The 15493-nt window shown below is 47.9% G+C and overlaps 1 protein-coding gene across 1 annotated transcript in view; it reads left to right on the forward strand.

Annotated features, from left to right (window-relative positions):
- Nucleotides 1-15493, forward strand: part of FRMPD3 (FERM and PDZ domain containing 3) — a 156947-nt gene that overhangs the window by 44244 nt on the left and 97210 nt on the right. The window lies entirely within an intron of this gene.

The following is a 15493-nucleotide window of genomic DNA, read 5'->3' on the forward strand; positions in this document are numbered from 1 at the left end:
TGTTGTATTTTGTCCCATTTACCATTGACTTCAATGTCCTTAACTAATTTCTCCTTCAAAATTTTTTCCAGGACCTTGCATACTACAGATGTCAAACTAACTGGCCTGTAGTTACCTGGATCACTTTTTTTTCCTTTCTTAAAAATAGGAACTATATTAGCAATTCTCCAATCATTCGGTACTATTCCTGAGTTTACAGATTCATTAAAAATTCTTGCTAATGGGCTTGCAATTTCAGGTGCCAATTCCTTTAATATTCTTGGATGAAGATTATCTGGGCCCCCCGATTTAGTCCCATTAAGCTGTTTCAGTTTCGCTTCTACCTCTGATATGGTAATATCTACCTCTATATCCTCCTTCCCATTTGTCATGCTACCATTGTCCCCAAGATCCTCTTTAGCCTTATTAAAGACTGAGGCAAAGTATTTGTTTAGATATTGGGCCATGCCTAGATTATCTTTAACCTCCGCTCCATCCTCAGTGTTAAGCGGCCCCACTTCTTCCTTCTTAGTTTTCTTCTTTTTTATATGGCTATAGAACCTTTTACTATTGGTTTTAATTCCCTTTGCAAGGTCCAACTCTACTCGACTTTTAGCCTCTCTGACTTTATCCCTACATCTTCTGACCTCAATTAGGTAGGTTTCCTTGCTGATCCCTCCCATCTTCCACTCCCTGTATGCTTTCTGCTTCTTCATAATCACCTCTCTAAGATGCTTGCTCATCCAGCTTGGTCTACAACTCCTTCCTATGAATTTTTTCCCCTTTCTTGAGATACAGGCTTCCGATAGCTTCTGCAGTTTTGATTTAAAGTAATCCCAGGCCTCAACTGCCTTTAGATCCATAAGTTCTTCAGTCCACATGCTGATTTATGCAAAGGTACATAATTTACATATGCAAATGAAGCCGTTGTCTTTAACACCTGAAACCCAGAAGACTGATCTGTTTGAAAACTTCATGAGGCAAATACAGAGCATATCGGATTAAATAACGATGGATTCAAATACATACTGATTTGCATAGGCTGATCAAGCTAATTATTACAGTGTCTGCAGGAACTCGGAAAATCATCAAATTCTTATGCAACAGGAATGCTCAGATCTGTTGCTATGAGACTTGATGCGTAAATTACTGCAAGCATTATTAATCATCCAGTAGGATGCCAATTTGCAGTTACTTGTTTGAAAAATCCTATATGGGTTCTTTAGCAAATGGGGCAGCATTCTGTTGGAAAGAAATGCAGGCCAGTGGGCCTGGCGGTGCTGTCAGCAGATCTAGAACTGCACATGGGATGATTTCAGCATGGTGCAGCTGTTGAGATGAGCATTTCTAGCATGCTAACAACATTCCAGCGTTTTGCTCTTCATCATCTGATGAGAGGCCAAACCTTTTCCATTGATAATTTATTAAGTATTTAGTCTGTTATTAAAAGTATCTTTGTGTCTCTGTGCATTATTAATGCTGTCAAAACGGTTAATGCAGATGGGGTTAGTTGGCCCTAGGATATGAGCAATCCAGTGAAAGCCATGCATGCTTTGTGGGGGGGTAGAGTTAGTCCAGGTAGTGAACAGAGAGCAGCTGAGGTCGGGATCACTCACTCAGGGCACTGGTAATGGGGTATTCTATGACACATTTGACTCCAGCCAGAGTCACCAAAACCAGAAATCATTGCAGCTGATAGCTGTCTGGTGTCCAGTGTGAAACGAATTCATGGGTAGATCCAGGAGAAGAATTTTTAGCAAATAGTAAATTTGTCCAAAAATGCATTTTTCAGAGACCCAAAACTATTCACAAACAAATTCTGTGACTAATTTTGGCCCAATTCAGATTCAGAAATTCAGAATTTCAAATTCAGAAATGTCAAACGTTTTGTTTTGAAAAAATAAAAATGTACCGTTTGGAAAATATGACATTTTTAAACAAAAAAATGTCAAATGTCATTTTGATTCAACACTTCGTTTCGAAAATGTTGATTGGAATTAGCATTTGAAACATTTTGTTTTGATCCAAACATTTTTTTTCCCGGCAAGAAAAGCAAAAAGTTCAGTTTTGGTTCAAAGTGAACTGACATTTCCCCCTCAGTTGGGCCACTAAGCTAAAAACTCATTTATTTGCTCAGCTCGATCCATGGGCTCTGTTCAGTTCCCAGTGGGATACGTGTCCCAGCACCATTTCAGTTGGCAGTTAACCAGAGAGGTTTAGGAGGGGAAACTTCCATTGCTGATTCCTGGGCTGGATTCTGCCTCCAGGATTGTCAATCCCACACCTTTCACCTACTACAGTACAGTACTACATTTGTGTGTGTATAATACATATAGGTGCATACAGCTAGACCAGGGGTGGGCAAACTTTTTGGCCCGAGGGCCACATATGTGTATGGAAATTGTATGGCGGGCCATGAATGCTCATGAAATTGGAGGTTGGGTTGCGGGAGGGCAGGACGACTCTGGCTGGGGGTGCGGGCTCTGGGGTGGGGTTGGGGATGAGGGGTTTGGGGTTCAGGAGGGTGCTTCAGGCTGGGACTGAGGGGTTCAGAAGGCAGGAGGGGGATCAGGGTTGGGGCAGAGGGTTGGGACTTGGGAGGGGGTTAGGGATGAAGGCTCTGGGTGGCGCTTAGCTCAAGCAGCTCCCAGAAACAGTACATGTCCTCCCTCCGGCTCCTACCTGAAGATGCAACCAGGCGGCTCTGTGCGCTGCCCTGTCAGCAGGTGCCGCCCCTGCAGCTCCCATTGCCTGTGGTTCTGGGCTAATGGGAGCTGCAGGAGCGGCGCTTGGGGCGAGGGTAGCTTGCGGAGCCCCCTGGCTGCCCCTATGCATAGGAGCTGTAGGGGGACATGCTGCTTCTGGGAGCCGTGCGGAGTGGGGCAAGACCCTGACCCTGCTCCCAGGCTGGAGCGCCAGAGCGGGGCAAGCCCCGGACCCCACTTCCTGGCAGGAGCTCGAGGGCGGGATTAAAACGTCTGGAGGGCTGGATGTGGCCACCGGTCTGTAGTTTGCCCACCCCTGAGCTAGACATGCAGACCTTGTTCTGTGTATAAATAGAGAGCTGCTGTCTTCAGGTTGTCAATACAGCACTAAATTTATAAATATGTGTATAAAATGTAGGTGGATGGGTGTAACTAAAGATATATGCGTGCCATTGATTGTATAATGCTACCTGCCTCACCTGCTTTCTGCCCACTAATCTCCCCCCCCCATTTCCCCGAACGTTCCAAACCCATGAGCTTCCAGACTTCCTGTGGGAAGAAATTTTCCTCCTTTCAGGACCGACGATATTCAATTCTGCACTAGGTATGCATCTCGGAGATTTCCTTGCTTCTAGCCTTGATAGGTCCCGCAATAGCAGACCTTAATGTGGTGAGGTGCTGGGACCGTTCCCCGGCTCATACCAATTAAACAAGACAGAGCTGTGCCCATTTACACCAGCTGTTGATATGTCCTGATGTGCGGAGATCTATTTTATGCCATTTTAAAGAGGTTCTAAAACGTATTTGTTACAACTTTTCTCTCTCTAAGGCGTATGCAGCCACACTCCTGGCATGAAGAGAGTTTGTCTTCACAGTTGCAGAGGTATGAATAATACCACCAATAAACTCATGTGAAAACTCTCTCGTATAGCTTTCCTGTTAAATATGTTCCACATCCAGAATAAACTTCTGGGTATCATAAAGGTTTTATTCTTGGCGCTCCTTTGGGCTGATCCTATGGCCTTGCCTCTTGTCATACAACCATGCTGCACTCAGGCTGGTTAAACTTTTCTAGTGGATCCCCCATTTGTGCATTAAATAGATATACCACATGAGCAATGAAAGCTTCATTACTGGGTTCTCCTGGAGCAGGCAACACCTCACAAGCTAATTATATGCCCATCTCTAAGACTGCGAGTCTGATATGGAGGTCACAGATTCTGTGAACGGGCAGCCCCTGGGCCAGCAGCATCTGTTTGGGTGTGTGGGAGGGGGCTAGGGGCAGGAGGTTGGAGGGTGCAGGGGGGCACTTACCTCAGGGTGAGGGGCTCCCTGGCTCCCACTGGCATGGCCCCACAGCTCGTAGGCAAAGGAGGGGCCAGGGGGCTCCACACACTGCCTGTGCCCACAGGCCCCTCCCCTGCAGCTCCCATTGGCTGCGGTTTCTGACCAGTGGGAGCTGCGCAGCCAGGCCTTGTGGTGAGAGCATCACACAGAGCCCCCTGGCCCTTCTGCTGCCTAAGAGCTGCAGGGACACTTGGAGCTGGGTAGGGAGCCCCTGCCAGCCCCACCAACCCTTCCCTGCCTCCTAGCACCAGTGGGATCCTGGCCCCCCAAGCACCAGCAGGGGCCACAGCCCGGGCCACACACCACTACCCCACTACCCCCTAGAACCAGTGGGGGGTCCTGGCCTTGGCCCACCCCCCTACCAGCAGGGTCCTGGGCCACATCTCTCAGCACCTGCTGCACCCCTGGACTACCCCACCGAGCACCCATGACCTCCCAGCTCAAGTTTTAGATGGGGTATATAGTAAAAGTCATGGACAGGTCATAGACTGTGAATTTTTGTTTACTGCCTGTGACCTGTCTGTGACTTTTACTAAAAATACCTGTGACTAAAATGTAGCCTTACCTATCACTGCTTGCCTAGTATATATTTCTTGTCTATTTCTTTGTCTTGCCTAGTTCACCTGTAAGCTCTTTCCTGGAGCAGGGATTATCTCTTGTTCTTTGATTGCACAGCACCTAGCATGTTACACTCTGATCTTGACTGAGATCCCCAGGCACTACCATAGTACATTTAATAAACAATTATCTATTTTGCCCATGTGACACTGCACCCCACATTCTTCACAGAAGTATTGTCATGATATGAATATGGCTGAACTAAGATATGTTTTATGCAAGATCAGTCATGTGAGGCATCACTGGAAAGGTTATGATCTACTGAATGTATCCAATTTGTATGCATGTATCATTTCTGTATCTGAGATTAGGAATATTGACTATGTAACAATTACAACTGTGTGTGTGCTTGGAGGAATGCCTAAATCAGCCTCAATGGGCCATTAGGAAGAACAATAAGACTTGGAAGATACTAATCTCCTGCCTTCCTGAGAAGCTCCCAGTGTTGCTGCCTTGACACTACAGGATCAGGTGGTCGAGTTACCTGGTACTAGACACCCATCTTGGGCTTTCAGTGTTTTTCCATTAAGACAGGATGGGATCAGACTGGGAAACAAGATTTCCGCCTTATGTAAATTGTGTTTAAGGCTGGGAAGTAAGTCAATCAGGACTCTTCTCCATTGCCTTCCTGCCCAAGAAGGAAGACTGTTGAAAGCACCTGAAGAGACAAAGGAACTAAGCTGGGGAAAGGTCAAGGCTGAGTCCATGCTGAGACAGGGGTCTAGTCTGTAAAGAAAAATAACTGGAATTCTAAGCTACAGAAACTCTGCAAGCTGTCTAAAACAACATTTAGGGTGAGAAATTACATGTTGTAACCTGTTTCTTTAGTGAATGAAGCTTAGGTTGCGTGTTTTATTGTATTTGCTTGGTAATCTGCTTTGTTCTGTTTATCCCTTATAATTACCTTTTGTAGTTGATAAACTTTTATTTCTGGCTTATTCCAAAACCCAGTTTGTGCCATTCATATCGGGGGGGCAAAAAAGCTGTGCATATCTCCCTCCGCATTGAGGGAGGAGGTGAGTTTTATGAGCTTGCACTGTACAGTTCTCTTTATAGTGCCAGACAATATTATTTTGGCTCTATACCCCAAAGGAGATGTGCATGTGAGTGCTGGCCATTCCCCTAGCCAAGTCCTCCCACACAGCTGATTACAGTCTGTCTCTGCAGCTGGATGTGGCCTTACCTGTGTGTGTGCTGGAGAAGGCTTGAGAACCTAGCACAGCAAGAACAGGGTGAGGAAACCCAGTCTGGTGGAAAGGCGGGCTCAGTGAGACCCCAGCACATCAGGTGGCACCCCAGGATGGGGGTTCAACCTATCACAGCCCCATTAGCCTAAGGAACTTCTGACAGCACAGGAAGGGTTCAGATTAAAAGGAGATTTTAAGAAAACTGCTTGAAGCGCTATCATTGCCAGGCAGAAGATGCCATATTCTTTAAAAAAACAGCTTTGTCTGAAGTCAGCTCAAGAACTTTACAAAATCTTGAAAACTCAAATTAGGTGCCATAAACCACAGGATCGAAACACAGGATCTAATATTATTTTTACCACCTCCCATCAGTCCTGTCAAGGTGAGGGTCCCATCCAGAACAGCGAGGGTTCATTGTAGCTATATCCCAGCTGATGACCATCTCTGGGATAGTGGCTAAGCCTGAAAGGTTTCAGGACAGCTAGTCTTTTGCAAAAAATAGACCTCATCCTCCAGGTGCATGGTAAAATTAAACACTTTTTTGCTCCATGGCCAGCAGTTACACCAGCAGGTGAGTGGGCTTGAGGCACCAAGAGTAAAACCTTGCGGCCTGATTTTTATGAGGTGCAGAGCTCCTGCAACTCCCATGGACTAAAAGAGGCCTTGAGGGGGTTTGGCATCTCTGCAAATCGGGCCCTAGGTGTGTTGATCTATGTAGCTAGTCTTCATCACTGCAGTAGCTAGGCAGGTGTTAAGGAGTGTTCCGTACATCCATGTGTACTCCTCTCCCCTACCATTGTACCCCTTCTCCACACCACATCCGGCATGATGCTGACAAAATCCCTCTCTCTCTGGCAAATGTTCGCTGCCAGTAGGTGGTGACACAGTACCCTTGGGGAAGAATGGGGACAAGCTCACCGCCATGTGATACCACTGTATTCATGCTGTTTGTTTTGGGCCCAACTCAAAGCCCATTCATGTCAATGGCCCTTTCTGCATCCATGCTGGACCTGCAAGTGAGCTGGAGGCCAGGCAGGGACCAAGAGGAAGAGTCCACGCCTGAGGATGAGTCTGGCAGTCCCTCCCATTGTCCCAAGGAGGAGTCGGCTGTAGGGGTTAGGCTAGCTTCCTGAGCCTACAGCCCTCCCCAGTAGAGGAGATTGAATGGTGATTTGTAAGTACCTACACTGGGAGAAGGCATCTGATACTAGAGGGCTTTTTAATTTAACAGCCAAAGACAGAACAAGATCCAATGGCTGGAAGGTGGAGTCACCAAAGTTCAAACTGGAAATAAGATACCAGGTTTTAACAGTGAGGGGTAATTAACTAGCCACGGGGCCATATTCCCAAGGGAGGTGGGAAATCTGCCATTATTTGGAATAGATAATTCAGACTGGATATGTCTAAAATATCTGTGTAGCTCAGCCACCGCGTGTTGTCTAGAGGCAGCAATCACTGGAGGAATTTCCGTGGCCTGAGTTGTGCACTGTGTCAGATTAGATGATCACTTTGATCCTTTATGGGTCTACAACCGATAAAAGACAGTCATTCTAGCAAATAGCTACTCATAAATCTGGAATAAAACAGCCAAGATTTGGAAAAACCCAAAGAGAAAGTTTGATTGAATTTTAAAACTGTTATAAAAGGCTTTGCCACACCAGGCGAGAGGGACCAGCCTGCCATTTGTGATGGAATTCAGACAGATTGCACCCTCACAATAATAGAATATAAACGATCTATAACTCTGATTCCCCTTATTTAGCTATTCTCTGAACTTTATATGCCGTAATAAATTCCTGCTCTGCAAATCAGTCTGAGCCCGTCAGGTAGTTAAGCATCCCCCTTGGTGTTCACTTCCCAGTTGACTCCCTCCCTATAATTTTTCTGAGCAGGGGAAGAGAGGGGAGGGAAGGGGAGGCTGGAGGATGGCCCAAAAGAAGCCCAGTATTTTTCCTGCCTGAAAAAGTCTGGGTACAGTAATATCCTTGAGGACCAAGAATCTTCCCACTCGGTCTATTCCCCGCGATGAGCTGAACACAAATCAGGCAACAATAATGGATGAATAATTTGTCTCTTAAAAGGAAAGCCAATCAAAATCAGAACTGATGGGTCTGAAAGAGATCCTCCAGCTATCTAGCGTGGCTCCACATCCATCCCCCGGCATTGTGGCAGGACCCATTCAGCGATAGGCATTGCTATGCCATCTGATTGATAACATCCCATCTCTGACAGTGGTCAGTACCAGCTACTTCAAAGGAGGGTACAAGAAATGCCATGTGAGTGACTAGGGCCCTGATTCAGCAAAGCACTCAAGGCTGTGCTTAAGTACCATTTGACTTCAATAGGATAAGCACAGGCTTATGTGCTTTGCTGAATTCAGGACTTACAAAATAAGCTGCTCATGGGGGAGGTTGCTTCCTACCTCCCTATAGTTAGAGGTTGGTTTGTGTTCTGAAGAAGAAGGGTTTCTAGCCCTCTGGGGTTGGGCTTTTTCTTCAGTCCTAACTAACATAACAGTGGGCTCCCTCATTAGCTGTAGGTATGTGCAATCCTGATAAGTGTCCTCAATCACCCTTCCTGCTAGACCCAGACCATTGTGGTGGTGTTGTCAATGGTGGTGTTTTGCACCATTCCTGTGCCACGCTGCCTCATGTCATGTAAGGTTATTGTAGCCTGGGGTATAGACGACAAAAGGCATCCCTCAGCCTCCATTGGCAGCTTTTTCCATTGCCAGAGTGAGTCTTTAATAACCTTTCCCCTGCTGCAGAACCATCACTGCTGTTTCTGTGGTGCTGAAAAGTGAGGATCATGTGTCTCTGCCCTTCTAGATCATCCCCACACAGCTGTAGACACCAGACAGGCAGCGGGGACAGGTTAGTGCCCTATGCATCAGACTGGGAAGGGTTGGAATCCCAGCTGAGAATCACAAGTTCAGTCCAACCCCTCTTCTTTCTGAGCTAGGTTTGCTGAGGTCCATGCAGCTGAGGTGGGAATCTTTCAGGCTGGGTGGCTCCAGGCCCCAGTGTTCCAAGCAGGTGCTTGGGGCGGCAGTTCGAAAGGGGTGGCAGTTCCTCCGGCCACGGCGGCAAATCGGCAGCAGCTTCTTCCTTTTGGTATTCGGTTTTTTTCCACTGCTTGGGGCGGCCAAAACTGTAGAGCCGGTCCTGCTTTCAGGACCTTAACGAAACTTCATTGATCCCTCCTGGGTCCTTCAGATGATTATGGTCTGAATATCTAGTGCAGGACTGAATATCGCCGGTCCTGAAAGGAGGAAAACTTTTTCCCACAGGAAGTCTGGAAGCTGCTCTTCCGTTTGGAACGTTTGGGCAAATGGTGCGGGGGGGTGGATCAGTGGGCGGAAAGCAGGTGAGGCAGCTAGCATTACACAGGCAATGGCATGCGTTTCACAGGTATATATGCCTGTCTTTGGTTACATCTGAGGGGGAGCCTGCTGCCCACTAGGAGCCCCAGCGCCACCTACCATAGGAGCACCCTGCCTCTCAGCAAACTCAGTACACCTCATGAGCCCCCAGCACCGACCCACCCACCTCTCCCCGGTTTCCAGCTCAGAGTCCCACCTCCCCAGCTCCACCTTCAAACGCTCAACTATCCAAACCACAACTGCCTAGTTTTGTGATGCTCCATGTACTACTTCTGCCACTGTTCAGGACAGACTGTGTTTATGGCCTGGTGAAAATTATGTGCAAATAAGATTATGCAGTAGTTTGCATAGGATGTCACATGTGGAGCAGCACAAAACTTGGCAGATATGCTGTTTATCCAGCGCACGCCAGTTGGCCCTGGCCTGAAGGAAGCTGCTGTCAATGGCCCCAGTGGACTGTTGTGGCAGCCAGGGTGCATGGAAATCCCAACCGCTCTCCTACATCATGCACTCGGAAGGGAGTGGTGACACTGGCATTGTGCACCAGAGAATTTCCCCAGGCACCCAGTTGAGGGCCATGCCCCATAGATGGCATAGCATAAAGCAGCCTCTGTGCAGGGAAAACCTGAGCCATAGACTCTTCCCATGTGCTCTTGCCCTTGGAGCTACACAGAAGCTGTCAAAACCTCCACCCCACCACCAATCTCGTTAGTCCAGCTCTTGTCAAAGGCTTCCCACTTCACAGGTCACGCTGCCCGCTCGTTTCCGCCCTTCTGAGGCAGCCGGCACAGGGACCGGCCTCCCAGCTCAGAGGCTTCTACAACTGAAGTTACTGAGTCAATTGCACAAAAGTTGACAAAAAGTGAATGTATCAGGCAGGAAAAACAATTCCTAATGCCACTGCTTGGCTTTTTAATGCTTGGGGCCCGCTGCCCGAGCTGTGTGGGTAGTTCCTCTAGCCTTACCCTCTCTGCACTCCTCTTTCAACTCACACACATGTGAACTCCACTCCACATTAAGGGGAGTTGCCTATGTGCACATAGCAGGAAAGAATTAGACCCATGAGTCCCATCTTCCCCCATCATGGCAAGTAAAGTAGATTCTTCATCCATGGGGAATGCTGCAACCCCGCAGGGCCCAGGAGGTCTAGAAACCAGGCTAGCATTGCTGCTCATCAGCAGACATCCCCATACTGCTACCCCTCAGCAGCTGTAGGGAGCTTGCACTCCACTGCCCATGACCCACTGACATAGCCCATGGGAAGTCCTGCCTGAAGAGGTCTGACAGGCAGCAGCCTCATGGCTCCTGGTTGGCTCCCAGCCCTATGTAAACCCAAAGGGCATTCTAGGCAACAGTGTGGATCTGTAGTTGCCAGGGCTATTACTGCTCTTGAGTTCCTGGCTGTGACCTTGCCTTGATTTGGATTTTGACTCCTGATCTGGACCCAGAAACCTGACTCGGACTCTGACCCTTGGCATTGGCCCTGGCCGGGAACCTGACTGAGCTCCTCTCAGCCTCAGGTTTGACCTGCTCTGACCCTTTGTCCTGAATGTCTTTGTCAGGAGACTAACACTGCCTCTCAGAGAGCAGAATTACATCCATTGACAGAAAAACCTCTTCCATTGATGGAGGAAGCATCTACTGTACATTGGCACTCCTGCAGCACGACAGCTGTGCCGCTGAACCTGCTGTAGCTAGCCAGGGTCTAAGTGCTTTGCCATTTCTACCCCTGCTTTTCTCTTCACTGGGGGAGCTTGAGGCCAGCAGACAATCACAGTTCTTCCTCCCTGTGGTCTCTCTTCAGTTATCCACAGCTAAACATGAAGCTTCTGCCTCGCTGGCTACTTCTCTAGCTCTTTGCCCTTCATGTCATGGCCTTCCCAGGCCCTTGTAACTCAAACTGCAGTTTCTAAGCTGTCAGGTCATTTTCTCAAAGGCTGTTAGACCACTTCTCAAAGGAGCACAGCCCTAGCTCTCCAGCAGCATTCCCCAACTACTGCTGCTTCCCACAGCTCAGGTCACTTACTATAATTAAACCTCTCTAAAGCTGTCAGCTGGGGTCACTAATTATTCCTGGGTTGCCACGTCACGGGTAAGACGGAGCCCAGCTTGCTTTAAAGGCAGCCTGGGACATTTCCCTCCAGTCCCCAGCAGGCAGATCAGTGATTAGTGCTCTTCTGTTTAAATTGGTGCATGGTGCTGTCATTGCTGGGTGAGGGATAGGGTTGTAGAGACCAAAGCTCATGTTCCATTTTGGAAGCAGGGCTCTGGACTGCAGGGGACAGAACAGACTGTAGCTTATAGAGCCCACAATGCCATGGTATCTGAGCACCTCACAATCTTTGCACTGTATCTATCCTCACAGCAGCCCTGCGAGGGAGGTGCAAATATCCCATTTTACAAATAGCTTCTCTGTGCCTCAGTTTCCCAAACGACATGCTTGCACAGCTGGAGCAGAGAATTGAACCTGAATCTCTTGAGACCCAGCCGTCCTTCCCCTCCATGAGTAGACAAATTTATTCCTCTCTGATGTTTACATCAGGCCGTCCTTATTGTAATATTTAAATAAAATATCCTGTAGTTGTTAAGCCTCAATAGGAGCCATAGCACAGCTGATACTAAAGCTAGCATCAGGGGACACGGTGCTGCTTTTCGGTTAAGATTCTGCCCACTAGCCTTGAGCCTTAGTCTGAGCCCGGGTTTAGGTTGTAGTGTAGATGTGCTTCTAAATCCACTGGTGCTCTTTGTAATAGGAGGGGTGTTAGCAATTCCAATTCTGGCTTCATAAAACTGTCCTTTGCTTTGGGGTGAAAGGTGCTGTATAAACATAGTATATTAGTCCTGTCTGTACCCAGACGCTCCCCAGGGACAGTGTAAGGAGGGCTGCTGGGGTAATGTCTGTATTGTGCCGGCGGGTTCAAGTTTTCAGTAGAAGTGAAGGGAGCGCCTGGGTCTGGCGTTTTGCAAAGGCATTGAGGGCGTGGTTCTTAGCGATAAGAAAATTACATTTTGACAGCTAATCCAGCATGCCCTGCTGGGTCACTGCACACCCCAGCTAGCCTGCAGTGCCCTCATCCGGCCCAGCATGAAGCCATGTTGTGCCCCCCTCTTGTATTTTGGCTGAAGCAAGAAAACCACCAGGGAGTTTAATGATGATTCTTTCTTTAAGCAATGAATGGTCCTCCCTAGGTGCTGAGTCTGACCTCAAGCTCCCCCTAGTGTCCTCAGGCATGTATTGTACTTACTCATGCCTGGTCTGTTCAGCTATCACTAGCTACAAAAACCTCTCAGCCCCCCTCCTTCTCCACACAGGCTGGGTGTGTCTGTGCTCGCCACCTCAGTTGCTGTCCTTGGCAATGCTCATTACCCTTTACATACAGTAATGCTGCCTGAGCTGGCTCATCCTTGTCAAAATCATGCCCTCCTCCGTTTTTGGAAGCCCCTTCACTAATGTGGACAGTGAATCTCCATCATGGTGACATTTGATATGAGGCCACCGACCAGAGTCCCTGTGGCAGGATGGCTGGCCCTTTAAGAGTAAATGGTTCTGGCCCCACCTGTGATTCTTAGCTCACCTACCCAGGTAGAGAAAATGAGCAAAGTCACATGATAGGCAGGTCATGTGGCTAAGTCAGGCGCTGGGATGGAGATAAAACAGAGGCCTGTAGAGTTTAAGGCAGAATGCAGGAGGGAAGCCCTGGGAGTTTCTTTTATGATGGAGAGCAGGCAGTGACTGAGCAGAACTTAGAGGGTGAGCTGAAGGTTGTCTGATTTCAGAGTAGCAGCTGTGTTAGTCTGTATCTGCAAAAAGAACAGGAGTACTTGTGGTACCTTAGAGACTAACAAATTTATTAGAGCATAAGCTTTCGTGGACTATAGTCCACTTCATCGGATGCATAGAATGGAACATATAGTAAAATTATATATAATATACAGATAAGTTGGAAGTCTGAAATCGGTAGAGCATGCTGACCTCGAGAAGGAATGGCTGTGCCCAGCCTGAGCCGGGAGACTCCTGTGTCTTAGACTTGCATACCCTGGAAAGAGTAGGCTCTTCTTTTAGTGAATTAGCTGGAGGTCTGAGGTACTGCAGTAACTGAACCAGCCTGGGAGATTCAACCTGAGTGAGACAGCAGCTGGTCTGGAGCTAGGTAGGGTAGGTGATATGGTGGCAGTCCTAGGGAGATTAAACCTAGCTCTCTCCCCTATTTTGTGCACTGTTGGTTCCTGAAGCCTGGTGAGACCAGGCCCAGCTCCTTCATGTCCTCTGATTCTATGTGTCCTCCAATTACAGCTGCTGGTTCTGGGGCATTGTTAGCCAGGATCCCGTGAGTCCCTTCACGGTGACAAGTGTTTTGCCTCTTTCCTGAACCCTCTTCGCTGTAGGTCAAGTTTATCTTGCTCAGTGTTTCTGGCAGGCTCACCCCCCATCCCAAGTCAGACTGGCTCAAGCATAGCGAGGGAGAGCCCTGGCTGAGCCCACATGTGCCTCAGACTAGCATGGCTCAAAGTATGGCCAGAGTGGCAGTATGTGCGAGTGAGGCTAGTATGGAGGTCCTGGCTTTTAGCGTGGCAAGAAAGATAGGAGGGTCTTTCTGCTCAGAAACAGTGTCTGCCTAACGCTCCCTAACCCAGCTGTCCTTCATGCTGTCAGGTCAAGCTACGTCCAGCTCCAGGGTGGGATGTCTCTGGGATTTATAGGAAAATCCTGTTCTCCCAGCAACCTCAGCCTTTGTATCTCCAGTAGCAGGCGCTCACTCGGGCACCCAGTCTGTCGTCATCCCACACCAGCTCCATGTGACTCCTTTCATCCAGCACCCAACAACCATAGTCAGTAATCTACATCCCCTTGGATATCCCATTCCAGAGTTTCTGTGCTACTGGTGATCTCTTGCTAAGAGCTCAAAGGCTATTCCTTCCCAAACCACGATAAATACAAAATGGGGGTCTAACTCCTTTCCTGGCGAAGAGTCTGTAGCTGTCACATGGTGTCTCAGATCCATGTGACTCACATTTCCAGATATAGTTATCTGTTTCCAAGGGCAATATAATAATAATAATAAATAATGCCTTTGGGACTGTCCAACTCCTCCCTAGGGACATACCTGTCTGTGACAAGGGCTTCCTTCCTCAGACCATCCACATTAGCTTAATGCTGTCAGATCCTGACCCCATGGAAATCAATGAGATGGTTTTCGGGGCTGATCAAGGTCTGGCCCTATGCAACTGTTCTAGGAGTTCAAGAGGGAGTTAGATTCACCCCCATCCCTGCCCAACCTTTCCGGATCACCAGTGGATGAAAAAAGCAGGAGCTGCTTGGCCAGAATTTCCACCCATTCTCCATGCAAGTGGGTGGGGACTGAGGAGGGCTCTGGAAGGACCTTGACTCCACCCCAATGCATCAGCCTACATAGCTGAGTCTCGACGAATAACGGAGTAATGAGCTGTTACTGGTCAGTGCTGCTAGCAGTTTACAACCATCCAGAAGCAAAGGAGATGCAGGAACTGTGATTCTGAGATACAATTCCACCCAGATACGCACCAACCCTTACGCAGGGGTGACAGGGCTAAAAGCAAATGATCTCATTAGCCCTTTGTTTGGACCAGACAGCAAAGTAACTGATTCCTTGTATGTATTTGCTGAATGGTAGCATGAATCGAGGGTAGAGGCTAAAGTTCCCCTTAACTTCAGTGACAAGGGTAAGGCGAACCGAATATCAGACCAACACAGCTCTGAAGTCAATGGTGCTAACCCTGGTTAGCCGAGGATGTGGCATGCAGTGTTTATTTCGCATAAAGCCAAAAAGACACATTGATGCAACATGAAGGTTGCACAGGTTAAAAATCACAGAAGTCAGGAAATGCCAAAGCTGAGAGATTCAGCAACAACCATAACTGAACGATAGTGCAAGGCCGGTAATATTTTATGGAATACATTACACGCAAAGCACACACTATGCAGCTAAAATGTCAAACGAATAAGCAAGGAAAGTGGATGCAAAGTGGTGCAAAATTGTATTGCTTCTTATCTCTGATAATCCTCTTATGTATTGCTTCTCTTTTATCCAGTGTGTTGTCTTTTGAAGGTACTGATTCAGCCCCCCATTACTGTAGTATCTGAAGCCCGGATCTCAAAAGTATGTAGGACACTAACTGCCAAGGGTGTTAGGCACTTGTGTACCTGAGAGGCTGTGGTAGGGCAGTGCTGTATTTCCACTCTTCACTGAGGCAGTGAAAGGCAAAGTGCGAGATTCACAAAGGGGACCTACAACCTC

Source organism: Dermochelys coriacea, chromosome 9, assembly GCF_009764565.3.
Source record: "Dermochelys coriacea isolate rDerCor1 chromosome 9, rDerCor1.pri.v4, whole genome shotgun sequence".
In the NCBI taxonomy this organism is placed as follows: domain Eukaryota; kingdom Metazoa; phylum Chordata; order Testudines; family Dermochelyidae; genus Dermochelys; species Dermochelys coriacea.